General features: G+C 46.7%; 40 non-coding genes and 3 pseudogenes across 40 annotated transcripts; all 43 read left to right on the top strand.

The window, feature by feature from the left end:
- The first annotated feature begins 125 nt into the window (after positions 1–125).
- LOC148796562 (5S ribosomal RNA) lies at positions 126–244 on the top strand. The gene has a single exon (XR_016073980.1). It is a non-coding gene; the product is annotated as a 5S ribosomal RNA (ribosomal RNA).
- A 355-nt stretch (positions 245–599) lies between these two features.
- LOC148796561 (5S ribosomal RNA) lies at positions 600–718 on the top strand. The gene has a single exon (XR_016075415.1). It is a non-coding gene; the product is annotated as a 5S ribosomal RNA (ribosomal RNA).
- Positions 719–1,071: 353 nt separating this feature from the next.
- LOC148796560 (5S ribosomal RNA) lies at positions 1,072–1,190 on the top strand (annotated as a pseudogene).
- A 355-nt stretch (positions 1,191–1,545) lies between these two features.
- On the top strand, positions 1,546–1,664 carry LOC148796559 (5S ribosomal RNA). Its single transcript, XR_016069064.1, has one exon. It is a non-coding gene; the product is annotated as a 5S ribosomal RNA (ribosomal RNA).
- Positions 1,665–2,020: 356 nt separating this feature from the next.
- Positions 2,021–2,139, top strand: LOC148796558 (5S ribosomal RNA). Its single transcript, XR_016071898.1, has one exon. It is a non-coding gene; the product is annotated as a 5S ribosomal RNA (ribosomal RNA).
- Positions 2,140–2,493: 354 nt separating this feature from the next.
- LOC148796557 (5S ribosomal RNA) lies at positions 2,494–2,612 on the top strand. The gene has a single exon (XR_016068964.1). It is a non-coding gene; the product is annotated as a 5S ribosomal RNA (ribosomal RNA).
- A 354-nt stretch (positions 2,613–2,966) lies between these two features.
- LOC148796556 (5S ribosomal RNA) lies at positions 2,967–3,085 on the top strand. Its single transcript, XR_016069047.1, has one exon. It is a non-coding gene; the product is annotated as a 5S ribosomal RNA (ribosomal RNA).
- A 572-nt stretch (positions 3,086–3,657) lies between these two features.
- On the top strand, positions 3,658–3,776 carry LOC148796555 (5S ribosomal RNA). The gene has a single exon (XR_016072522.1). It is a non-coding gene; the product is annotated as a 5S ribosomal RNA (ribosomal RNA).
- Positions 3,777–4,130: 354 nt separating this feature from the next.
- On the top strand, positions 4,131–4,249 carry LOC148796554 (5S ribosomal RNA). Its single transcript, XR_016071766.1, has one exon. It is a non-coding gene; the product is annotated as a 5S ribosomal RNA (ribosomal RNA).
- A 354-nt stretch (positions 4,250–4,603) lies between these two features.
- On the top strand, positions 4,604–4,722 carry LOC148796553 (5S ribosomal RNA). Its single transcript, XR_016073979.1, has one exon. It is a non-coding gene; the product is annotated as a 5S ribosomal RNA (ribosomal RNA).
- Positions 4,723–5,078: 356 nt separating this feature from the next.
- On the top strand, positions 5,079–5,197 carry LOC148796552 (5S ribosomal RNA). Its single transcript, XR_016073235.1, has one exon. It is a non-coding gene; the product is annotated as a 5S ribosomal RNA (ribosomal RNA).
- A 354-nt stretch (positions 5,198–5,551) lies between these two features.
- Positions 5,552–5,670, top strand: LOC148796551 (5S ribosomal RNA). The gene has a single exon (XR_016073978.1). It is a non-coding gene; the product is annotated as a 5S ribosomal RNA (ribosomal RNA).
- A 356-nt stretch (positions 5,671–6,026) lies between these two features.
- On the top strand, positions 6,027–6,145 carry LOC148796550 (5S ribosomal RNA). Its single transcript, XR_016073224.1, has one exon. It is a non-coding gene; the product is annotated as a 5S ribosomal RNA (ribosomal RNA).
- Positions 6,146–6,499: 354 nt separating this feature from the next.
- Positions 6,500–6,618, top strand: LOC148796549 (5S ribosomal RNA). The gene has a single exon (XR_016073977.1). It is a non-coding gene; the product is annotated as a 5S ribosomal RNA (ribosomal RNA).
- A 356-nt stretch (positions 6,619–6,974) lies between these two features.
- On the top strand, positions 6,975–7,093 carry LOC148796548 (5S ribosomal RNA). The gene has a single exon (XR_016072521.1). It is a non-coding gene; the product is annotated as a 5S ribosomal RNA (ribosomal RNA).
- A 539-nt stretch (positions 7,094–7,632) lies between these two features.
- Positions 7,633–7,751, top strand: LOC148796547 (5S ribosomal RNA). The gene has a single exon (XR_016074688.1). It is a non-coding gene; the product is annotated as a 5S ribosomal RNA (ribosomal RNA).
- Positions 7,752–8,106: 355 nt separating this feature from the next.
- Positions 8,107–8,225, top strand: LOC148796546 (5S ribosomal RNA). The gene has a single exon (XR_016075103.1). It is a non-coding gene; the product is annotated as a 5S ribosomal RNA (ribosomal RNA).
- A 354-nt stretch (positions 8,226–8,579) lies between these two features.
- LOC148796545 (5S ribosomal RNA) lies at positions 8,580–8,698 on the top strand. The gene has a single exon (XR_016069063.1). It is a non-coding gene; the product is annotated as a 5S ribosomal RNA (ribosomal RNA).
- A 356-nt stretch (positions 8,699–9,054) lies between these two features.
- Positions 9,055–9,173, top strand: LOC148796544 (5S ribosomal RNA). The gene has a single exon (XR_016073213.1). It is a non-coding gene; the product is annotated as a 5S ribosomal RNA (ribosomal RNA).
- Positions 9,174–9,527: 354 nt separating this feature from the next.
- On the top strand, positions 9,528–9,646 carry LOC148796543 (5S ribosomal RNA). Its single transcript, XR_016072630.1, has one exon. It is a non-coding gene; the product is annotated as a 5S ribosomal RNA (ribosomal RNA).
- Positions 9,647–10,000: 354 nt separating this feature from the next.
- Positions 10,001–10,119, top strand: LOC148796542 (5S ribosomal RNA). The gene has a single exon (XR_016069046.1). It is a non-coding gene; the product is annotated as a 5S ribosomal RNA (ribosomal RNA).
- A 572-nt stretch (positions 10,120–10,691) lies between these two features.
- LOC148796541 (5S ribosomal RNA) lies at positions 10,692–10,810 on the top strand. Its single transcript, XR_016072520.1, has one exon. It is a non-coding gene; the product is annotated as a 5S ribosomal RNA (ribosomal RNA).
- Positions 10,811–11,164: 354 nt separating this feature from the next.
- On the top strand, positions 11,165–11,283 carry LOC148796540 (5S ribosomal RNA). The gene has a single exon (XR_016068904.1). It is a non-coding gene; the product is annotated as a 5S ribosomal RNA (ribosomal RNA).
- Positions 11,284–11,637: 354 nt separating this feature from the next.
- On the top strand, positions 11,638–11,756 carry LOC148796539 (5S ribosomal RNA). The gene has a single exon (XR_016073976.1). It is a non-coding gene; the product is annotated as a 5S ribosomal RNA (ribosomal RNA).
- Positions 11,757–12,112: 356 nt separating this feature from the next.
- LOC148796538 (5S ribosomal RNA) lies at positions 12,113–12,231 on the top strand. Its single transcript, XR_016073202.1, has one exon. It is a non-coding gene; the product is annotated as a 5S ribosomal RNA (ribosomal RNA).
- Positions 12,232–12,585: 354 nt separating this feature from the next.
- Positions 12,586–12,704, top strand: LOC148796537 (5S ribosomal RNA). The gene has a single exon (XR_016073975.1). It is a non-coding gene; the product is annotated as a 5S ribosomal RNA (ribosomal RNA).
- A 356-nt stretch (positions 12,705–13,060) lies between these two features.
- Positions 13,061–13,179, top strand: LOC148796536 (5S ribosomal RNA). The gene has a single exon (XR_016072519.1). It is a non-coding gene; the product is annotated as a 5S ribosomal RNA (ribosomal RNA).
- A 539-nt stretch (positions 13,180–13,718) lies between these two features.
- Positions 13,719–13,837, top strand: LOC148796535 (5S ribosomal RNA). Its single transcript, XR_016074687.1, has one exon. It is a non-coding gene; the product is annotated as a 5S ribosomal RNA (ribosomal RNA).
- Positions 13,838–14,192: 355 nt separating this feature from the next.
- Positions 14,193–14,311, top strand: LOC148796534 (5S ribosomal RNA). Its single transcript, XR_016075102.1, has one exon. It is a non-coding gene; the product is annotated as a 5S ribosomal RNA (ribosomal RNA).
- Positions 14,312–14,665: 354 nt separating this feature from the next.
- Positions 14,666–14,783, top strand: LOC148796533 (5S ribosomal RNA). The gene has a single exon (XR_016070024.1). It is a non-coding gene; the product is annotated as a 5S ribosomal RNA (ribosomal RNA).
- A 353-nt stretch (positions 14,784–15,136) lies between these two features.
- Positions 15,137–15,255, top strand: LOC148796532 (5S ribosomal RNA). The gene has a single exon (XR_016071349.1). It is a non-coding gene; the product is annotated as a 5S ribosomal RNA (ribosomal RNA).
- Positions 15,256–15,609: 354 nt separating this feature from the next.
- On the top strand, positions 15,610–15,728 carry LOC148796531 (5S ribosomal RNA; annotated as a pseudogene).
- A 355-nt stretch (positions 15,729–16,083) lies between these two features.
- LOC148796530 (5S ribosomal RNA) lies at positions 16,084–16,202 on the top strand. The gene has a single exon (XR_016072015.1). It is a non-coding gene; the product is annotated as a 5S ribosomal RNA (ribosomal RNA).
- Positions 16,203–16,556: 354 nt separating this feature from the next.
- LOC148796529 (5S ribosomal RNA) lies at positions 16,557–16,675 on the top strand. Its single transcript, XR_016073974.1, has one exon. It is a non-coding gene; the product is annotated as a 5S ribosomal RNA (ribosomal RNA).
- Positions 16,676–17,030: 355 nt separating this feature from the next.
- Positions 17,031–17,149, top strand: LOC148796528 (5S ribosomal RNA). Its single transcript, XR_016073972.1, has one exon. It is a non-coding gene; the product is annotated as a 5S ribosomal RNA (ribosomal RNA).
- A 355-nt stretch (positions 17,150–17,504) lies between these two features.
- On the top strand, positions 17,505–17,623 carry LOC148796527 (5S ribosomal RNA). Its single transcript, XR_016075414.1, has one exon. It is a non-coding gene; the product is annotated as a 5S ribosomal RNA (ribosomal RNA).
- Positions 17,624–17,976: 353 nt separating this feature from the next.
- LOC148796526 (5S ribosomal RNA) lies at positions 17,977–18,095 on the top strand (annotated as a pseudogene).
- Positions 18,096–18,450: 355 nt separating this feature from the next.
- On the top strand, positions 18,451–18,569 carry LOC148796525 (5S ribosomal RNA). The gene has a single exon (XR_016069062.1). It is a non-coding gene; the product is annotated as a 5S ribosomal RNA (ribosomal RNA).
- A 356-nt stretch (positions 18,570–18,925) lies between these two features.
- LOC148796524 (5S ribosomal RNA) lies at positions 18,926–19,044 on the top strand. Its single transcript, XR_016073191.1, has one exon. It is a non-coding gene; the product is annotated as a 5S ribosomal RNA (ribosomal RNA).
- Positions 19,045–19,398: 354 nt separating this feature from the next.
- LOC148796523 (5S ribosomal RNA) lies at positions 19,399–19,517 on the top strand. Its single transcript, XR_016074666.1, has one exon. It is a non-coding gene; the product is annotated as a 5S ribosomal RNA (ribosomal RNA).
- A 354-nt stretch (positions 19,518–19,871) lies between these two features.
- Positions 19,872–19,990, top strand: LOC148796522 (5S ribosomal RNA). Its single transcript, XR_016069045.1, has one exon. It is a non-coding gene; the product is annotated as a 5S ribosomal RNA (ribosomal RNA).
- A 572-nt stretch (positions 19,991–20,562) lies between these two features.
- On the top strand, positions 20,563–20,681 carry LOC148796521 (5S ribosomal RNA). The gene has a single exon (XR_016072518.1). It is a non-coding gene; the product is annotated as a 5S ribosomal RNA (ribosomal RNA).
- Positions 20,682–21,035: 354 nt separating this feature from the next.
- Positions 21,036–21,154, top strand: LOC148796520 (5S ribosomal RNA). Its single transcript, XR_016068893.1, has one exon. It is a non-coding gene; the product is annotated as a 5S ribosomal RNA (ribosomal RNA).
- The last annotated feature ends 218 nt before the right edge of the window (positions 21,155–21,372 follow it).

The following is a 21,372-nucleotide window of genomic DNA, read 5'->3' as shown; positions in this document are numbered from 1 at the left end:
TCACGTAAGAGCTTGTGCACGGTTACCAAGGGAGGAAGGCTGCATACACAGTTTTTTCAAGTCTAAAACAATTAATGGAGGGGAGCAAGATAGTGCATAAAGATCTATGCGAGCATGAATTAAACGGGTGCGATCATACCAGCACTAATGCACCGGATCCCATCAGAACTCCGAAGTTAAGTGTGCATGGGCGGGAGTAGTCCTAGGATGGGTGACCTCCTGGGAAGTCCTCGTGTTGCACCCCAATTTTATTAATATTTTATTTCGATATCGTATTTGCAAATTCCATTTGTCGTTTCGGCGAGACAAACGCAAACAACGCGCCGGATACTCGGACCATTTGCGGCACAATCGTCATTACTGAATGAGAACCGTGCAAAAACCGGGCTTTTGGCATTCGTCGTGCATTGTGGGCCCCGCGATAGTATTGCATCTATCCGGGGGTGCGGCAGATCTAAAAAGCAAACACTCTGCTCACGTAAGAGCTTGTGCACGGTTACCAAGGGAGGAAGGCTGCATACACAGTTTTTTCAAGTCTAAAACAATTAATGGAGGGGAGCAAGATAGTGCATAAAGATCTATGCGAGCATGAATTAAACGGGTGCGATCATACCAGCACTAATGCACCGGATCCCATCAGAACTCTGAAGTTAAGCGTGCTTCGGCGAGAGTAGTACTAGGATGGGTGACCTCCTGGGAAGTCCTCGTGTTGCACCCCAATTTTATTAATATTTTATTTTGATTTGTATTTGCAAATTCCATTTGTTGTTTCTGGGAGATACTGGAAACAATGCGTCGGATACTCGGACCATTTGCGGCACGATCGTCATTACTGAATGGCCACGATGCAAGAACCGGGCTTTCGGCATTCGTCATGCATTGTGGGCCCCGCGATAGTATTGCATCTATCCGGAGGTGCGGCAGATCTGAAAAGCAAACACTCCGCTCACGTAGGAGCTTGTGCACGGTTACCAAGGGAAAGAGGCTGCATACACATTTTTTTCAAATCTAAAACAATTAATGGAAGGGAGCAAGATAGGTCATAAAGATCTAAGCGAGCATGAATTAAACGGGTGCTATCATACCAGCACTAATGCACCGGATCTCATCAGAACTCCGAAGTTAAGCGTGCTTGGGCGAGAGTAGTATTAGGATGGGTGACCTCCTCGGAAGTCCTTGTGTTTCACCCCAATTTTATTAATATTTTATTTCGATATCGTATTTGCAAATTCCATTTGTCGTTTCGGCAAGACAAACTCAAACAACGCGCCGGATACTCGGACCATTTGCGGCACGATCGTCATTACTGAATGGGAACCGTGCAAAAACCGGGCTTTTGGCATTCGTCGTGCATTGTGGGCCCCGCGATAGTATTGCATCTATCCGGGGGTGCGGCAGATCTGAAAAGCAAACACTCTGCTCACGTAGGAGCTTGTGCACGGTTACCAAGGGAGGAAGGCTGCATACACAGTTTTTTCAAGTCTAAAACAATTAATGGAGGGGAGCAAGATAGTGCATAAAGATCTAAGCGAGCATGAATTAAACGGGTGCGATCATACCAGCACTAATGCACCGGATCCCATCAGAACTCCGAAGTTAAGTGTGCATGGGCGGGAGTAGTCCTAGGATGGGTGACCTCTTGGGAAGTCCTCGTGTTGCTCCCCAATTTTATTAATATTTTATTTCGATATCGTATTTGCAAATTCCATTTGTCGTTTCGGCGAGACAAACGCAAACAACGCGCCAGATACTCGGACCATTTGCGGCACGATTGTCATTACTGAATGGGAACCGTGAAAAAACCGGGCTTTTGGCATTCGTCTTGCATTGTGGGCCCCGCGATAGTATTGCATCTATCCGGGGGTGCGGCAGATCTAAAAAGCAAACACTCTGCTCACGTAAGAGCTTGTGCACGGTTACCAAGGGAGGAAGGCTGCATACACAGTTTTTTTCAAGTCTAAAACAATTAATGGAGGGGAGCAAGATAGTGCATAAAGATCTAAGCGAGCATGAATTAAACGGGTGCGATCATACCAGCACTAATGCACCGGATCCCATCAGAACTCCGAAGTTAAGCGTGCTTGGGCGAGAGTAGTACTAGGATGGGTGACCTCCTTGGAAGTCCTCGTGTTGCACCCCAATTTTATTAATATTTTATTTTGATTTGTATTTGCAAATTCCATTTGTCGTTTCTGGGAGACAACTGGAAACAATGCGTCGGATACTCGGACCATTTGCGGCACGATCGTCATTACTGAATGGCAACGATGCAAGAACCGGGCTTTCGGCATTCGTCATGCATTGTGGGCCCCGCGATAGTATTGCATCTATCCGGGGGTGCGGCAGATCTGAAATACAAACACTCTGCTCACGTAGGAGCTTGTGCACGGTTACCAAGGGAGGAAGGCTGCATACACAGTTTTTTCAAATCTAAAACAATTAATGGAGGGGAGCAAGATAGTGCATAACGATCTAAGCGAGCATGAATTAAACGGGTGCGATCATACCAGCACTAATGCACCGGATCCCATCAGAACTCTGAAGTTAAGCGTGCTTGGGGCAGAGTAGTACTAGGATGGGTGACCTCCTGGGAAGTCCTCGTGTTGCACCCCAATTTTATTAATATTTTATTTTGATTTGTATTTGCAAATTCCATTTGTTGTTTCTGGGAGACAACTGGAAACAATGCGTCGGATACTCGGACCATTTGCGGCACGATCGTCATTACTGAATGGCAACGATGCAAGAACCGGGCTTTCGGCATTCGTCATGCATTGTGGGCCCCGCGATAGTATTGCATCTATCCGGGGGTGCGGCAGATCTGAAATGCAAACACTCTGCTCACGTAGGAGCTTGTGCACGGTTACCAAGGGAGGAAGGCTGCATACACAGTTTTTTCAAATCTAAAACAAATAATGGAGGGGAGCAAGATAGTGCATAAAGATCTAAGCGAGCATGAATTAAACGGGTGCGATCATACCAGCACTAATGCATCGGATCCCATCAGAACTCCGAAGTTAAGTGTGCATGGGCGGGAGTAGTCCTAGGATGGGTGACCTCCTGGGAAGTCCTCGTGTTGCACCCCAATTTTATTAATATTTTATTTCGATATCGTATTTGCAAATTCCATTTGTCGTTTCGGCGAGACAAACGCAAACAACGCGCCGGATACTCGGACCATTTGCGGCACGATTGTCATTACTGAATGCATCGGATCCCATCAGAACTCCGAAGTTAAGTGTGCATGGGCGGGAGTAGTCCTAGGATGGGTGACCTCCTGGGAAGTCCTCGTGTTGCACCCCAATTTTATTAATATTTTATTTCGATATCGTATTTGCAAATTCCATTTGTCGTTTCGGCGAGACAAACGCAAACAACGCGCCGGATACTCGGACCATTTGCGGCACGATTGTCATTACTGAATGGGAACCGTGAAAAAACCGGGCTTTTGGCATTCGTCGTGCATTGTGGGCCCCGCGATAGTATTGCATCTATCCGGGGGTGCGGCAGATCTAAAAAGCAAACACTCTGCTCACGTAAGAGCTTGTGCACGGTTACCAAGGGAGGAAGGCTGCATACACAGTTTTTTTCAAGTCAAAAACAATTAATGGAGGGAGCAAGATAGTGCATAAAGATCTAAGCGAGCATGAATTAAACGGGTGCGATCATACCAGCACTAATGCACCGGATCCCATCAGAACTCCGAAATTAAGCGTGCTTGGGCGAGAGTAGTACTAGGATGGGTGACCTCCTGGGAAGTCCTCGTGTTGCACCCCAATTTTATTAATATTTTATTTTGATTTGTATTTGCAAATTCCATTTGTTGTTTCTGGGAGACAACTGGAAACAATGCGTCGGATACTCGGACCATTTGCGGCACGATCGTCATCACTGAATGGCAACGATGCAAGAACCGGGCTTTCGGCATTCGTCATGCATTGTGGGCCCCGCGATAGTATTGCATCTATCCGGGGGTGCGGCAGATCTGAAATACAAACACTCTGCTCACGTAGGAGCTTGTGCACGGTTACCAAGGGAGGAAGGCTGCATACACAGTTTTTTCAAATCTAAAACAATTAATGGAGGGGAGCAAGATAGTGCATAAAGATCTAAGCGAGCATGAATTAAACGGGTGCGATCATACCAGCACTAATGCACCGGATCCCATCAGAACTCCGAAGGTAAGCGTGCTTGGGCGAGAGTAGTACTAGGATGGGTGACCTCCTGGGAAGTCCTCGTGTTGCACCCCAATTTTATTAATATTTTATTTTGATTTGTATTTGCAAATTCCATTTGTTGTTTCTGGGAGACAACTGGAAACAATGCGTCGGATACTCGGACCATTTGCGGCACGATCGTCATTACTGAAGGGCAACGAAGCAAGAACCGGGCTTTCGGCATTCGTCATGCATTGTGGGCCCCGCGATAGTATTGCATCTATCCGGGGGTGCGGCAGATCTGAAATGCAAACACTCTGCTCACGTAGGTGCTTGTGCACGGTTACCAAGGGAGGAAGGCTGCATACACAGTTTTTTCAAATCTAAAACAAATAATGGAGGGGAGCAAGATAGTGCATAAAGATCTAAGCGAGCATGAATTAAACGGGTGCGATCATACCAGCACTAATGCACCGGATCCCATCAGAACTCCGAAGTTAAGTGTGCATGGGCGGGAGTAGTCCTAGGATGGGTGACCTCCTGGGAAGTCCTCGTGTTGCACCCCAATTTTATTAATATTTTATTTCGATATCGTATTTGCAAATTCCATTTGTCGTTTCGGCGAGACAAACGCAAACAACGCGCCGGATACTCGGACCATTTGCGGCACGATTGTCATTACTGAATGGGAACCGTGAAAAAACCGGGCTTTTGGCATTCGTCTTGCATTGTGGGCCCCGCGATAGTATTGTATCTATCCGGGGGTGCGGCAGATCTAAAAAGCAAACACTCTGCTCTCGTAAGAGCTTGTGCACGGTTACCAAGGGAGGAAGGCTGCATACACAGTTTTTTTCAAGTCTAAAACAATTAATGGAGGGGAGCAAGATAGTGCATAAAGATCTAAGCGAGCATGAATTAAACGGGTGCGATCATACCAGCACTAATGCACCGGATCCCATCAGAACTCCGAAGTTAAGCGTGCTTGGGCGAGAGTAGTACTAGGATGGGTGACCTCCTGGGAAGTCCTCGTGTTGCACCCCAATTTTATTAATATTTTATTTTGATTTGTATTTGCAAATTCCATTTGTTGTTTCTGGGAGACAACTGGAAACAATGCGTCGGATACTCGGACCATTTGCGGCACGATCGTCATTACTGAATGGCAACGATGCAAGAACCGGGCTTTCGGCATTCGTCATGCATTGTGGGCCCCGCGATAGTATTGCATCTATCCGGGGGTGCGGCAGATCTAAAAAGCAAACACTCTGCTCACGTAAGAGCTTGTGCACGGTTACCAAGGGAGGAAGGCTGCATACACAGTTTTTTCAAGTCTAAAACAATTAATGGAGGGGAGCAAGATAGTGCATAAAGATCTAAGCGAGCATGAATTAAACGGGTGCGATCATACCAGCACTAATGCACCGGATCCCATCAGAACTCCGAAGTTAAGTGTGCATGGGCGGGAGTAGTCCTAGGATGGGTGACCTCCTGGGAAGTCCTCGTGTTGCACCCCAATTTTATTAATATTTTATTTCGATATCGTATTTGCAAATTCCATTTGTCGTTTCGGCGAGACAAACGCAAACAACGCACCGGATACTCGGACCATTTGCGGCACGATTGTCATTACTGAATGGGAACCGTGAAAAAACCGGGCTTTTGGCATTCGTCTTGCATTGTGGGCCCCGCGATAGTATTGTATCTATCCGGGGGTGCGGCAGATCTAAAAAGCAAACACTCTGCTCTCGTAAGAGCTTGTGCACGGTTACCAAGGGAGGAAGGCTGCATACACAGTTTTTTTCAAGTCTAAAACAATTAATGGAGGGGAGCAAGATAGTGCATAAAGATCTAAGCGAGCATGAATTAAACGGGTGCGATCATACCAGCACTAATGCACCGGATCCCATCAGAACTCCGAAGTTAAGCGTGCTTGGGCGAGAGTAGTACTAGGATGGGTGACCTCCTGGGAAGTCCTCGTGTTGCACCCCAATTTTATTAATATTTTATTTTGATTTGTATTTGCAAATTCCATTTGTTGTTTCTGGGAGACAACTGGAAACAATGCGTCGGATACTCGGACCATTTGCGGCACGATCGTCATTACTGAATGGCAACGATGCAAGAACCGGGCTTTCGGCATTCGTCATGCATTGTGGGCCCCGCGATAGTATTGCATCTATCCGGGGGTGCGGCAGATCTAAAAAGCAAACACTCTGCTCACGTAAGAGCTTGTGCACGGTTACCAAGGGAGGAAGGCTGCATACACAGTTTTTTCAAGTCTAAAACAATTAATGGAGGGGAGCAAGATAGTGCATAAAGATCTAAGCGAGCATGAATTAAACGGGTGCGATCATACCAGCACTAATGCACCGGATCCCATCAGAACTCCGAAGTTAAGTGTGCATGGGCGGGAGTAGTCCTAGGATGGGTGACCTCCTGGGAAGTCCTCGTGTTGCACCCCAATTTTATTAATATTTTATTTCGATATCGTATTTGCAAATTCCATTTGTCGTTTCGGCGAGACAAACGCAAACAACGCACCGGATACTCGGACCATTTGCGGCACGATTGTCATTACTGAATGGGAACCGTGAAAAAACCGGGCTTTTGGCATTCGTCATGCATTGTGGGCCCCGCGATAGTATTGCATCTATCCGGGGGTGCGGCAGATCTAAAAAGCAAACACTCTGCTCTCGTAAGAGCTTGTGCACGGTTACCAAGGGAGGAAGGCTGCATACACAGTTTTTTTCAAGTCTAAAACAATTAATGGAGGGGAGCAAGATAGTGCATAAAGATCTAAGCGAGCATGAATTAAACGGGTGCGATCATACCAGCACTAATGCACCGGATCCCATCAGAACTCCGAAATTAAGCGTGCTTGGGCGAGAGTAGTACTAGGATGGGTGACCTCCTGGGAAGTCCTCGTGTTGCACCCCAATTTTATTAATATTTTATTTTGATTTGTATTTGCAAATTCCATTTGTTGTTTCTGGGAGACAACTGGAAACAATGCGTCGGATACTCGGACCATTTGCGGCACGATCGTCATTACTGAATGGCAACGATGCAAGAGTAGTATTAGGATGGGTGACCTCCTGGGAAGTCCTTGTGTTTCACCCCAATTTTATTAATATTTTATTTCGATATCGTATTTGCAAATTCCATTTGTCGTGTCGGCGAGACAAACTCAAACAACGCGCCGGATACTCGGACCATTTGCGGCACGATCGTCATTACTGAATGGGAACCGTGCAAAAACCGGGCTTTTGGCATTCGTCGTGCATTGTGGGCCCCGCGATAGTATTGCATCTATCCGGGGGTGCGGCAGATCTGAAAAGCAAACACTCTGCTCACGTAGGAGCTTGTGCACGGTTACCAAGGGAGGAAGGCTGCATACACAGTTTTTTCAAGTCTAAAACAATTAATGGAGGGGAGCAAGATAATGCATAAAGATCTAAGCGAGCATGAATTAAACGGGTGCGATCATACCAGCACTAATGCACCGGATCCCATCAGAACTCCGAAGTTAAGTGTGCATGGGCGGGAGTAGTCCTACGATGGGTGACCTCCTGGGAAGTCCTCGTGTTGCACCCTAATTTTATTAATATTTTATTTCGATATCGTATTTGCAAATTCCATTTGTCGTTTCGGCGAGACAAACGCAAACAACGCGCCGGATACTCGGACCATTTGCGGCACGATTGTCATTACTGAATGGGAACCGTGCAAAAACCGGGCTTTTGGCATTCGTCGTGCAATGTGGGCCCCGCGATAGTATTGCATCTATCCGGGGGTGCGACAGATCTGAAAAGCAAACACTCTGCTCACGTAGGAGCTTGTGCACGGTTACCAAGGGAGGAAGGCTGCATACACAGTTTTTTCAAGTCTAAAACAATTAATGGAGGGGAGCAAGATAGTGCACAAAGATCTAAGCGAGCATGAATTAAACGGGTGCGATCATACCAACACTAATGCACCGGATCTCATCAGAACTCCGAAGTTAAGCGTGCTTGGGCGAGAGTAGTACTAGGAAGGGTGACCTCCTGGGAAGTCCTCGTGTTGCACCCCAACTTTATTAATATTTTATTTTGATTTGTATTTGCAAATTCCATATGTTGTTTCTGGGAGACAACTGGAAACAATGCGTCGGATACTCGGACCATTTGCGGCACGATCGTCATTACTGAATGGCAACGATGCAAGAACCGGGCTTTCGGCATTCGTCATGCATTGTGGGCCCCGTGATAGTATTGCATCTATCCGGGGGTGCGGCAGATCTGAAATGCAAACACTCTGCTCTCGTAAGAGCTTGTGCACGGTTACCAAGGGAGGAAGGCTGCATACACAGTTTTTTCAAGTCTAAAACAATTAATGGAGGGGAGCAAGATAGTGCATAAAGATCTAAGCGAGCATGAATTAAACGGGTGCGATCATACCAGCACTAATGCACCGGATCCCATCAGAACTCCGAAGTTAAGTGTGCATGGGCGGGAGTAGTCCTAGGATGGGTGACCTCTTGGGAAGTCCTCGTGTTGCTCCCCAATTTTATTAATATTTTATTTCGATATCGTATTTGCAAATTCCATTTGTCGTTTCGGCGAGACAAACGCAAACAACGCGCCAGATACTCGGACCATTTGCGGCACGATTGTCATTACTGAATGGGAACCGTGAAAAAACCGGGCTTTTGGCATTCGTCGTGCATTGTGGGCCCCGCGATAGTATTGCATCTATCCGGGGGTGCGGCAGATCTAAAAAGCAAACACTCTGCTCACGTAAGAGCTTGTGCACGGTTACCAAGGGAGGAAGGCTGCATACACAGTTTTTTTCAAGTCTAAAACAATTAATGGAGGGGAGCAAGATAGTGCATAAAGATCTAAGCGAGCATGAATTAAACGGGTGCGATCATACCAGCACTAATGCACCGGATCCCATCAGAACTCCGAAGTTAAGCGTGCTTGGGCGAGAGTAGTACTAGGATGGGTGACCTCCTGGGAAGTCCTCGTGTTGCACCCCAATTTTATTAATATTTTATTTTGATTTGTATTTGCAAATTCCATTTGTTGTTTCTGGGAGACAACTGGAAACAATGCGTCGGATACTCGGACCATTTGCGGCACGATCGTCATTACTGAATGGCAACGATGCAAGAACCGGGCTTTCGGCATTCGTCATGCATTGTGGGCCCCGCGATAGTATTGCATCTATCCGGGGGTGCGGCAGATCTGAAATACAAACACTCTGCTCACGTAGGAGCTTGTGCACGGTTACCAAGGGAGGAAAGCTGCATACACAGTTTTTTCAAATCTAAAACAATTAATGGAGGGGAGCAAGATAGTGCATAAAGATCTAAGCGAGCATGAATTAAACGGGTGCGATCATACCAGCACTAATGCACCGGATCCCATCAGAACTCCGAAGTTAAGCGTGCTTGGGGGAGAGTAGTACTAGGATGGGTGACCTCCTGGGAAGTCCTCGTGTTGCACCCCAATTTTATTAATATTTTATTTTGATTTGTATTTGCAAATTCCATTTGTTGTTTCTGGGAGACAACTGGAAACAATGCGTCGGATACTCGGACCATTTGCGGCACGATCGTCATTACTGAATGGCAACGATGCAAGAACCGGGCTTTCGGCATTCGTCATGCATTGTGGGCCCCGCGATAGTATTGCATCTATCCGGGGGTGCGGCAGATCTGAAATGCAAACACTCTGCTCACGTAGGAGCTTGTGCACGGTTACCAAGGGAGGAAGGCTGCATACACAGTTTTTTCAAATCTAAAACAAATAATGGAGGGGAGCAAGATAGTGCATAAAGATCTAAGCGAGCATGAATTAAACGGGTGCGATCATACCAGCACTAATGCATCGGATCCCATCAGAACTCCGAAGTTAAGTGTGCATGGGCGGGAGTAGTCCTAGGATGGGTGACCTCCTGGGAAGTCCTCGTGTTGCACCCCAATTTTATTAATATTTTATTTCGATATCGTATTTGCAAATTCCATTTGTCGTTTCGGCGAGACAAACGCAAACAACGCGCCGGATACTCGGACCATTTGCGGCACGATTGTCATTACTGAATGCATCGGATCCCATCAGAACTCCGAAGTTAAGTGTGCATGGGCGGGAGTAGTCCTAGGATGGGTGACCTCCTGGGAAGTCCTCGTGTTGCACCCCAATTTTATTAATATTTTATTTCGATATCGTATTTGCAAATTCCATTTGTCGTTTCGGCGAGACAAACGCAAACAACGCGCCGGATACTCGGACCATTTGCGGCACGATTGTCATTACTGAATGGGAACCGTGAAAAAACCGGGCTTTTGGCATTCGTCGTGCATTGTGGGCCCCGCGATAGTATTGCATCTATCCGGGGGTGCGGCAGATCTAAAAAGCAAACACTCTGCTCACGTAAGAGCTTGTGCACGGTTACCAAGGGAGGAAGGCTGCATACACAGTTTTTTTCAAGTCAAAAACAATTAATGGAGGGAGCAAGATAGTGCATAAAGATCTAAGCGAGCATGAATTAAACGGGTGCGATCATACCAGCACTAATGCACCGGATCCCATCAGAACTCCGAAATTAAGCGTGCTTGGGCGAGAGTAGTACTAGGATGGGTGACCTCCTGGGAAGTCCTCGTGTTGCACCCCAATTTTATTAATATTTTATTTTGATTTGTATTTGCAAATTCCATTTGTTGTTTCTGGGAGACAACTGGAAACAATGCGTCGGATACTCGGACCATTTGCGGCACGATCGTCATCACTGAATGGCAACGATGCAAGAACCGGGCTTTCGGCATTCGTCATGCATTGTGGGCCCCGCGATAGTATTGCATCTATCCGGGGGTGCGGCAGATCTGAAATACAAACACTCTGCTCACGTAGGAGCTTGTGCACGGTTACCAAGGGAGGAAGGCTGCATACACAGTTTTTTCAAATCTAAAACAATTAATGGAGGGGAGCAAGATAGTGCATAAAGATCTAAGCGAGCATGAATTAAACGGGTGCGATCATACCAGCACTAATGCACCGGATCCCATCAGAACTCCGAAGCTAAGCGTGCTTGGGCGAGAGTAGTACTAGGATGGGTGACCTCCTGGGAAGTCCTCGTGTTGCACCCCAATTTTATTAATATTTTATTTTGATTTGTATTTGCAAATTCCATTTGTTGTTTCTGGGAGACAACTGGAAACAATGCGTCGGATACTCGGACCATTTGCGGCACGATCGTCATTACTGAAGGGCAACGAAGCAAGAACCGGGCTTTCGGCATTCGTCATGCATTGTGGGCCCCGCGATAGTATTGCATCTATCCGGGGGTGCGGCAGATCTGAAATGCAAACACTCTGCTCACGTAGGAGCTTGTGCACGGTTACCAAGGGAGGAAGGCTGCATACACAGTTTTTTCAAATCTAAAACAAATAATGGAGGGGAGCAAGATAGTGCATAAAGATCTAAGCGAGCATGAATTAAACGGGTGCGATCATACCAGCACTAATGCACCGGATCCCATCAGAACTCCGAAGTTAAGTGTGCATGGGCGGGAGTAGTCCTAGGATGGGTGACCTCCTGGGAAGTCCTCGTGTTGCACCCCAATTTTATTAATATTTTATTTCGATATCGTATTTGCAAATTCCATTTGTCGTTTCGGCGAGACAAACGCAAACAACGCGCCGGATACTCGGACCATTTGCGGCACGATTGTCATTACTGAATGGGAACCGTGAAAAAACCGGGCTTTTGGCATTCGTCTTGCATTGTGGGCCCCGCGATAGTATTGTATCTATCCGGGGGTGCGGCAGATCTAAAAAGCAAACACTCTGCTCTCGTAAGAGCTTGTGCACGGTTACCAAGGGAGGAAGGCTGCATACACAGTTTTTTTCAAGTCTAAAACAATTAATGGAGGGGAGCAAGATAGTGCATAAAGATCTAAGCGAGCATGAATTAAACGGGTGCGATCATACCAGCACTAATGCACCGGATCCCATCAGAACTCCGAAGTTAAGCGTGCTTGGGCGAGAGTAGTACTAGGATGGGTGACCTCCTGGGAAGTCCTCGTGTTGCACCCCAATTTTATTAATATTTTATTTTGATTTGTATTTGCAAATTCCATTTGTTGTTTCTGGGAGACAACTGGAAACAATGCGTCGGATACTCGGACCATTTGCGGCACGATCGTCATTACTGAATGGCAACGATGCAAGAACCGGGCTTTCGGCATTCGTCATGCATTGTGGGCCCCGCGATAGTATTGCATCTATCCGGGGGTGCGGCAGATCTAAAAAGCAAACACTCTGCTCACGAAAGAGCTTGTGCACGGTTACCAAGGGAGGAAGGCTGCATACACAGTTTTTTCAAGTCTAAAACAATTAATGGAGGGGAGCAAGATAGTGCATAAAGATCTAAGCGAGCATGAATTAAACGGGTGCGATCATACCAGCACTAATGCACCGGATCCCATCAGAACTCCGAAGTTAAGTGTGCATGGGCGGGAGTAGTCCTAGGATGGGTGACCTCCTGGGAAGTCCTCGTGTTGCACCCCAATTTTATTAATATTTTATTTCGATATCGTATTTGCAAATTCCATTTGTCGTTTCGGCGAGACAAACGCAAACAACGCACCGGATACTCGGACCATTTGCGGCACGATTGTCATTACTGAATGGGAACCGTGAAAAAACCGGGCTTTTGGCATTCGTCATGCATTGTGGGCCCCGCGATAGTATTGCATCTATCCGGGGGTGCGGCAGATCTAAAAAGCAAACACTCTGCTCTCGTAAGAGCTTGTGCACGGTTACCAAGGGAGGAAGGCTGCATACACAGTTTTTTTCAAGTCTAAAACAATTAATGGAGGGGAGCAAGATAGTGCATAAAGATCTAAGCGAGCATGAATTAAACGGGTGCGATCATACCAGCACTAATGCACCGGATCCCATCAGAACTCCGAAATTAAGCGTGCTTGGGCGAGAGTAGTACTAGGATGGGTGACCTCCTGGGAAGTCCTCGTGTTGCACCCCAATTTTATTAATATTTTATTTTGATTTGTATTTGCAAATTCCATTTGTTGTTTCTGGGAGACAACTGGAAACAATGCGTCGGATACTCGGACCATTTGCGGCACGATCGTCATTACTGAATGGCAACGATGCAAGAGTAGTATTAGGATGGGTGACCTCCTGGGAAGTCCTTGTGTTTCACCCCAATTTTATTAATATTTTATTTCGATATCGTATTTGCAAATTCCATTTGTCGTGTCGGCGAGACAAACTCAAACAACGCGCCGGATACTCGGACCATTTGCGGCACGATCGTCATTACTGAATGGGAACCGTGCAAAAACCGGGCTTTTGGCATTCGTCGTGCATTGTGGGCCCCGCGATAGTATTGCATCTATCCGGGGGTGCGGCAGATCTGAAAAGCAAACACTCTGCTCACGTAGGAGCTTGTGCACGGTTACCAAGGGAGGAAGGCTGCATACACAGTTTTTTCAAGTCTAAAACAATTAATGGAGGGGAGCAAGATAATGCATAAACATCTAAGCGAGCATGAATTAAACGGGTGCGATCATACCAGCACTAATGCACCGGATCCCATCAGAACTCCGAAGTTAAGTGTGCATGGGCGGGAGTAGTCCTACGATGGGTGACCTCCTGGGAAGTCCTCGTGTTGCACCCTAATTTTATTAATATTTTATTTCGATATCGTATTTGCAAATTCCATTTGTCGTTTCGGCGAGACAAACGCAAACAACGCGCCGGATACTCGGACCATTTGCGGCACGATTGTCATTACTGAATGGGAACCGTGCAAAAACCGGGCTTTTGGCATTCGTCGTGCAATGTGGGCCCCGCGATAGTATTGCATCTATCCGGGGGTGCGACAGATCTGAAAAGCAAACACTCTGCTCACGTAGGAGCTTGTGCACGGTTACCAAGGGAGGAAGGCTGCATACACAGTTTTTTCAAGTCTAAAACAATTAATGGAGGGGAGCAAGATAGTGCACAAAGATCTAAGCGAGCATGAATTAAACGGGTGCGATCATACCAACACTAATGCACCGGATCTCATCAGAACTCCGAAGTTAAGCGTGCTTGGGCGAGAGTAGTACTAGGAAGGGTGACCTCCTGGGAAGTCCTCGTGTTGCACCCCAACTTTATTAATATTTTATTTTGATTTGTATTTGCAAATTCCATATGTTGTTTCTGGGAGACAACTGGAAACAATGCGTCGGATACTCGGACCATTTGCGGCACGATCGTCATTACTGAATGGCAACGATGCAAGAACCGGGCTTTCGGCATTCGTCATGCATTGTGGGCCCCGTGATAGTATTGCATCTATCCGGGGGTGCGGCAGATCTGAAATGCAAACACTCTGCTCACGTAGGAGCTTCTGCACGGTTACCAAGGGAGGAAGGCTGCATACACAGTTTTTTCAAATCTAAAACAATTAATGGAGGGGAGCAAGATAGTGCATAAAGATCTAAGCGAGCATGAATTAAACGGGTGCGATCATACCAGCACTAATGCACCGAATCCCATCAGAACTCTGAAGTTAAGCGTGCTTGGGCGAGAGAGTACTAGGATGGGTGACCTCCTGGGAAGTCCTCGTGTTGCACCCCAATTTTATTAATATTTTATTTTGATTTGTATTTGCAAATTCCATTTGTTGTTTCTGGGAGATACTGGAAACAATGCGTCGGATACTCGGATCATTTGCGGCACGATCGTCATTACTGAATGGCCACGATGCAAGAACCGGGCTTTCGGCATTCGTCATGCATTGTGGGCCTCGCGATAGTATTGAATCTATCCGGAGGTGCGGCAGATCTGAAAAGCAAACACTCCGCTCACGTAGGAGCTTGTGCACGGTTACCAAGGGAAGAAGGCTGCATACACATTTTTTTCAAATCTAAAACAATTAATGGAAGGGAGCAAGATAGGTCATAAAGATCTAAGCGAGCATGAATTAAATGGGTGCGATCATACCAGCACTAATGCACCGGATCCCATCAGAACTCCGAAGTTAAGCGTGCTTGGGCGAGAGTAGTACTAGGATGGGTGCCCTCCTGGGAAGTCCTCGTGTTGCACCCCAATTTTATTAATATTTTATTTTGATTTGTATTTGCAAATTCCATTTGTTGTTTCTGGGAGACAACTGGAAACAATGCGTCGGATACTCGGACCATTTGCGGCACGATCGTCATTACTGAATGGCAACGATGCAAGAACCGGGCTTTCGGCATTCGTCATGCATTGTGGGCCCCGCGATAGTATTGCATCTATCCGGGAGTGCGGCAGATCTGAAATGCAAACACTCTGCTCACGTAAGAGCTTGTGCACGGTTACCAAGGGAGGAAGCCTGCATACACAGTTTTTTCAAATCTAAAACAATTAATGGAGGGGAGCAAGATAGTGCATAACGATCTAAGCGAGCATGAATTAAACGGGTGCGATCATACCAGCACTAATGCACCGGATCCCATCAGAACTCCGAAGTTAAGTGTGCTTGGGTGAGAGTAGTATTAGGATGGGTGACCTCCTGGGAAGTCCTTGTGTTTCACCCCAATTTTATTAATATTTTATTTCGATATCGTATTTGCAAATTCCATTTGTCGTTTCGGCGAGACAAACGCAAACAACGCGCCGGATACTCGGACCATTTGCGGCACGATTGTCATTACTGAATGGGAACCGTGAAAAAACCGGGCTTTTGGCATTCGTCGTGCATTGTGGGCCCCGCGATAGTATTGCATCTATCCGGGGGTGCGGCAGATCTAAAAAGCAAACACTCTGCTCACGTAAGAGCTTGTGCACGGTTACCAAGGGAGGAAGGCTGCATACACAGTTTTTTCAAGTCTAAAACAATTAATGGAGGGGAGCAAGATAGTGCATAAAGATCTAAGCGAACATGAACTAAACGGGTGCGATCATACCAGCACTAATGCACCGGATCCCATCAGTACTCCGAAGTTAAGCGTGCTTGGGCGAGAGTAGTACTAGGATGGGTGACCTCCTGGGAAGTCCTCGTGTTGCACCCCAATTTTATTAATATTTTATTTTGATTTGTATTTGCAAATTCCATTTGTTGTTTCTGGGAGACAACTGGAAACAATGCGTCGGATACTCGGACCATTTGCGGCACGATCGTCATTACTGAATGGCAACGATGCAAGAACCGGGCTTTCGGCATTCGTCATGCATTGTGGGCCCCGCGATAGTATTGCATCTATCCGGGGGTGCGGCAGATCTGAAATGCAAACACTCTGCTCACGTAGGAGTTTGTGCACGGTTACCAAGGGAGGAAGGCTGCATACAGAGTTTTTTCAAATCTAAAACAATTAATGGAGGGGAGCAAGATAGTGCATAAAGATCTAAGCGAGCATGAATTAAACGGGTGCGATCATACCAGCACTAATGCACCGGATCCCATCAGAACTCCGAAGTTAAGTGTGCATGGGCGGGAGTAGTCCTAGGATGGGTGACCTCCTGGGAAGTCCTCGTGTTGCACCCCAATTTTATTAATATTTTATTTCGATATCGTATTTGCAAATTCCATTTGTCGTTTCGGCGAGACAAACGCAAACAACGCGCCGGATACTCGGACCATTTGCGGCACAATCGTCATTACTGAATGAGAACCGTGCAAAAACCGGGCTTTTGGCATTCGTCGTGCATTGTGGGCCCCGCGATAGTATTGCATCTATCCGGGGGTGCGGCAGATCTAAAAAGCAAACACTCTGCTCACGTAAGAGCTTGTGCACGGTTACCAAGGGAGGAAGGCTGCATACACAGTTTTTTCAAGTCTAAAACAATTAATGGAGGGGAGCAAGATAGTGCATAAAGATCTATGCGAGCATGAATTAAACGGGTGCGATCATACCAGCACTAATGCACCGGATCCCATCAGAACTCCGAAGTTAAGTGTGCATGGGCGGGAGTAGTCCTAGGATGGGTGACCTCCTGGGAAGTCCTCGTGTTGCACCCCAATTTTATTAATATTTTATTTCGATATCGTATTTGCAAATTCCATTTGTCGTTTCGGCGAGACAAACGCAAACAACGCGCCGGATACTCGGACCATTTGCGGCACAATCGTCATTACTGAATGAGAACCGTGCAAAAACCGGGCTTTTGGCATTCGTCGTGCATTGTGGGCCCCGCGATAGTATTGCATCTATCCGGGGGTGCGGCAGATCTAAAAAGCAAACACTCTGCTCACGTAAGAGCTTGTGCACGGTTACCAAGGGAGGAAGGCTGCATACACAGTTTTTTCAAGTCTAAAACAATTAATGGAGGGGAGCAAGATAGTGCATAAAGATCTATGCGAGCATGAATTAAACGGGTGCGATCATACCAGCACTAATGCACCGGATCCCATCAGAACTCTGAAGTTAAGCGTGCTTCGGCGAGAGTAGTACTAGGATGGGTGACCTCCTGGGAAGTCCTCGTGTTGCACCCCAATTTTATTAATATTTTATTTTGATTTGTATTTGCAAATTCCATTTGTTGTTTCTGGGAGATACTGGAAACAATGCGTCGGATACTCGGACCATTTGCGGCACGATCGTCATTACTGAATGGCCACGATGCAAGAACCGGGCTTTCGGCATTCGTCATGCATTGTGGGCCCCGCGATAGTATTGCATCTATCCGGAGGTGCGGCAGATCTGAAAAGCAAACACTCCGCTCACGTAGGAGCTTGTGCACGGTTACCAAGGGAAAGAGGCTGCATACACATTTTTTTCAAATCTAAAACAATTAATGGAAGGGAGCAAGATAGGTCATAAAGATCTAAGCGAGCATGAATTAAACGGGTGCTATCATACCAGCACTAATGCACCGGATCTCATCAGAACTCCGAAGTTAAGTGTGCTTGGGCGAGAGTAGTATTAGGATGGGTGACCTCCTCGGAAGTCCTTGTGTTTCACCCCAATTTTATTAATATTTTATTTCGATATCGTATTTGCAAATTCCATTTGTCGTTTCGGCAAGACAAACTCAAACAACGCGCCGGATACTCGGACCATTTGCGGCACGATCGTCATTACTGAATGGGAACCGTGCAAAAACCGGGCTTTTGGCATTCGTCGTGCATTGTGGGCCCCGCGATAGTATTGCATCTATCCGGGGGTGCGGCAGATCTGAAAAGCAAACACTCTGCTCACGTAGGAGCTTGTGCACGGTTACCAAGGGAGGAAGGCTGCATACACAGTTTTTTCAAGTCTAAAACAATTAATGGAGGGGAGCAAGATAGTGCATAAAGATCTAAGCGAGCATGAATTAAACGGGTGCGATCATACCAGCACTAATGCACCGGATCCCATCAGAACTCCGAAGTTAAGTGTGCATGGGCGGGAGTAGTCCTAGGATGGGTGACCTCTTGGGAAGTCCTCGTGTTGCTCCCCAATTTTATTAATATTTTATTTCGATATCGTATTTGCAAATTCCATTTGTCGTTTCGGCGAGACAAACGCAAACAACGCGCCAGATACTCGGACCATTTGCGGCACGATTGTCATTACTGAATGGGAACCGTGAAAAAACCGGGCTTTTGGCATTCGTCTTGCATTGTGGGCCCCGCGATAGTATTGCATCTATCCGGGGGTGCGGCAGATCTAAAAAGCAAACACTCTGCTCACGTAAGAGCTTGTGCACGGTTACCAAGGGAGGAAGGCTGCATACACAGTTTTTTTCAAGTCTAAAACAATTAATGGAGGGGAGCAAGATAGTGCATAAAGATCTAAGCGAGCATGAATTAAACGGGTGCGATCATACCAGCACTAATGCACCGGATCCCATCAGAACTCCGAAGTTAAGCGTGCTTGGGCGAGAGTAGTACTAGGATGGGTGACCTCCTGGGAAGTCCTCGTGTTGCACCCCAATTTTATTAATATTTTATTTTGATTTGTATTTGCAAATTCCATTTGTTGTTTCTGGGAGACAACTGGAAACAATGCGTCGGATACTCGGACCATTTGCGGCACGATCGTCATTACTGAATGGCAACGATGCAAGAACCGGGCTTTCGGCATTCGTCATGCATTGTGGGCCCCGCGATAGTATTGCATCTATCCGGGGGTGCGGCAGATCTGAAATACAAACACTCTGCTCACGTAGGAGCTTGTGCACGGTTACCAAGGGAGGAAGGCTGCATACACAGTTTTTTCAAATCTAAAACAATTAATGGAGGGGAGCAAGATAGTGCATAAAGATCTAAGCGAGCATGAATTAAACGGGTGCGATCATACCAGCACTAATGCACCGGATCCCATCAGAACTCCGAAGTTAAGCGTGCTTGGGGCAGAGTAGTACTAGGATGGGTGACCTCCTGGGAAGTCCTCGTGTTGCACCCCAATTTTATTAATATTTTATTTTGATTTGTATTTGCAAATTCCATTTGTTGTTTCTGGGAGACAACTGGAAACAATGCGTCGGATACTCGGACCATTTGCGGCACGATCGTCATTACTGAATGGCAACGATGCAAGAACCGGGCTTTCGGCATTCGTCATGCATTGTGGGCCCCGCGATAGTATTGCATCTATCCGGGGGTGCGGCAGATCTGAAATGCAAACACTCTGCTCACGTAGGAGCTTGTGCACGGTTACCAAGGGAGGAAGGCTGCATACACAGTTTTTTCAAATCTAAAACAAATAATGGAGGGGAGCAAGATAGTGCATAAAGATCTAAGCGAGCATGAATTAAACGGGTGCGATCATACCAGCACTAATGCATCGGATCCCATCAGAACTCCGAAGTTAAGTGTGCATGGGCGGGAGTAGTCCTAGGATGGGTGACCTCCTGGGAAGTCCTCGTGTTGCACCCCAATTTTATTAATATTTTATTTCGATATCGTATTTGCAAATTCCATTTGTCGTTTCGGCGAGACAAACGCAAACAACGCGCCGGATACTCGGACCATTTGCGGCACGATTGTCATTACTGAATGCATCGGATCCCATCAGAACTCCGAAGTTAAGTGTGCATGGGCGGGAGTAGTCCTAGGATGGGTGACCTCCTGGGAAGTCCTCGTGTTGCACCCCAATTTTATTAATATTTTATTTCGATATCGTATTTGCAAATTCCATTTGTCGTTTCGGCGAGACAAACGCAAACAACGCGCCGGATACTCGGACCATTTGCGGCACGATTGTCATTACTGAATGGGAACCGTGAAAAAACCGGGCTTTTGGCATTCGTCGTGCATTGTGGGCCCCGCGATAGTATTGCATCTATCCGGGGGTGCGGCAGATCTAAAAAGCAAACACTCTGCTCACGTAAGAGCTTGTGCACGGTTACCAAGGGAGGAAGGCTGCATACACAGTTTTTTTCAAGTCAAAAACAATTAATGGAGGGAGCAAGATAGTGCATAAAGATCTAAGCGAGCATGAATTAAACGGGTGCGATCATACCAGCACTAATGCACCGGATCCCATCAGAACTCCGAAATTAAGCGTGCTTGGGCGAGAGTAGTACTAGGATGGGTGACCTCCTGGGAAGTCCTCGTGTTGCACCCCAATTTTATTAATATTTTATTTTGATTTGTATTTGCAAATTCCATTTGTTGTTTCTGGGAGACAACTGGAAACAATGCGTCGGATACTCGGACCATTTGCGGCACGATCGTCATCACTGAATGGCAACGATGCAAGAACCGGGCTTTCGGCATTCGTCATGCATTGTGGGCCCCGCGATAGTATTGCATCTATCCGGGGGTGCGGCAGATCTGAAATACAAACACTCTGCTCACGTAGGAGCTTGTGCACGGTTACCAAGGGAGGAAGGCTGCATACACAGTTTTTTCAAATCTAAAACAATTAATGGAGGGGAGCAAGATAGTGCATAAAGATCTAAGCGAGCATGAATTAAACGGGTGCGATCATACCAGCACTAATGCACCGGATCCCATCAGAACTCCGAAGCTAAGCGTGCTTGGGCGAGAGTAGTACTAGGATGGGTGACCTCCTGGGAAGTCCTCGTGTTGCACCCCAATTTTATTAATATTTTATTTTGATTTGTATTTGCAAATTCCATTTGTTGTTTCTGGGAGACAACTGGAAACAATGCGTCGGATACTCGGACCATTTGCGGCACGATCGTCATTACTGAAGGGCAACGAAGCAAGAACCGGGCTTTCGGCATTCGTCATGCATTGTGGGCCCCGCGATAGTATTGCATCTATCCGGGGGTGCGGCAGATCTGAAATGC

Source organism: Nelumbo nucifera, chromosome 4, assembly GCF_055504915.1.
Source record: "Nelumbo nucifera cultivar China Antique chromosome 4, China Antique-T2T, whole genome shotgun sequence".
NCBI lineage: Eukaryota > Viridiplantae > Streptophyta > Magnoliopsida > Proteales > Nelumbonaceae > Nelumbo > Nelumbo nucifera.
This window is presented reverse-complemented; position numbering and strand designations above follow the sequence as displayed.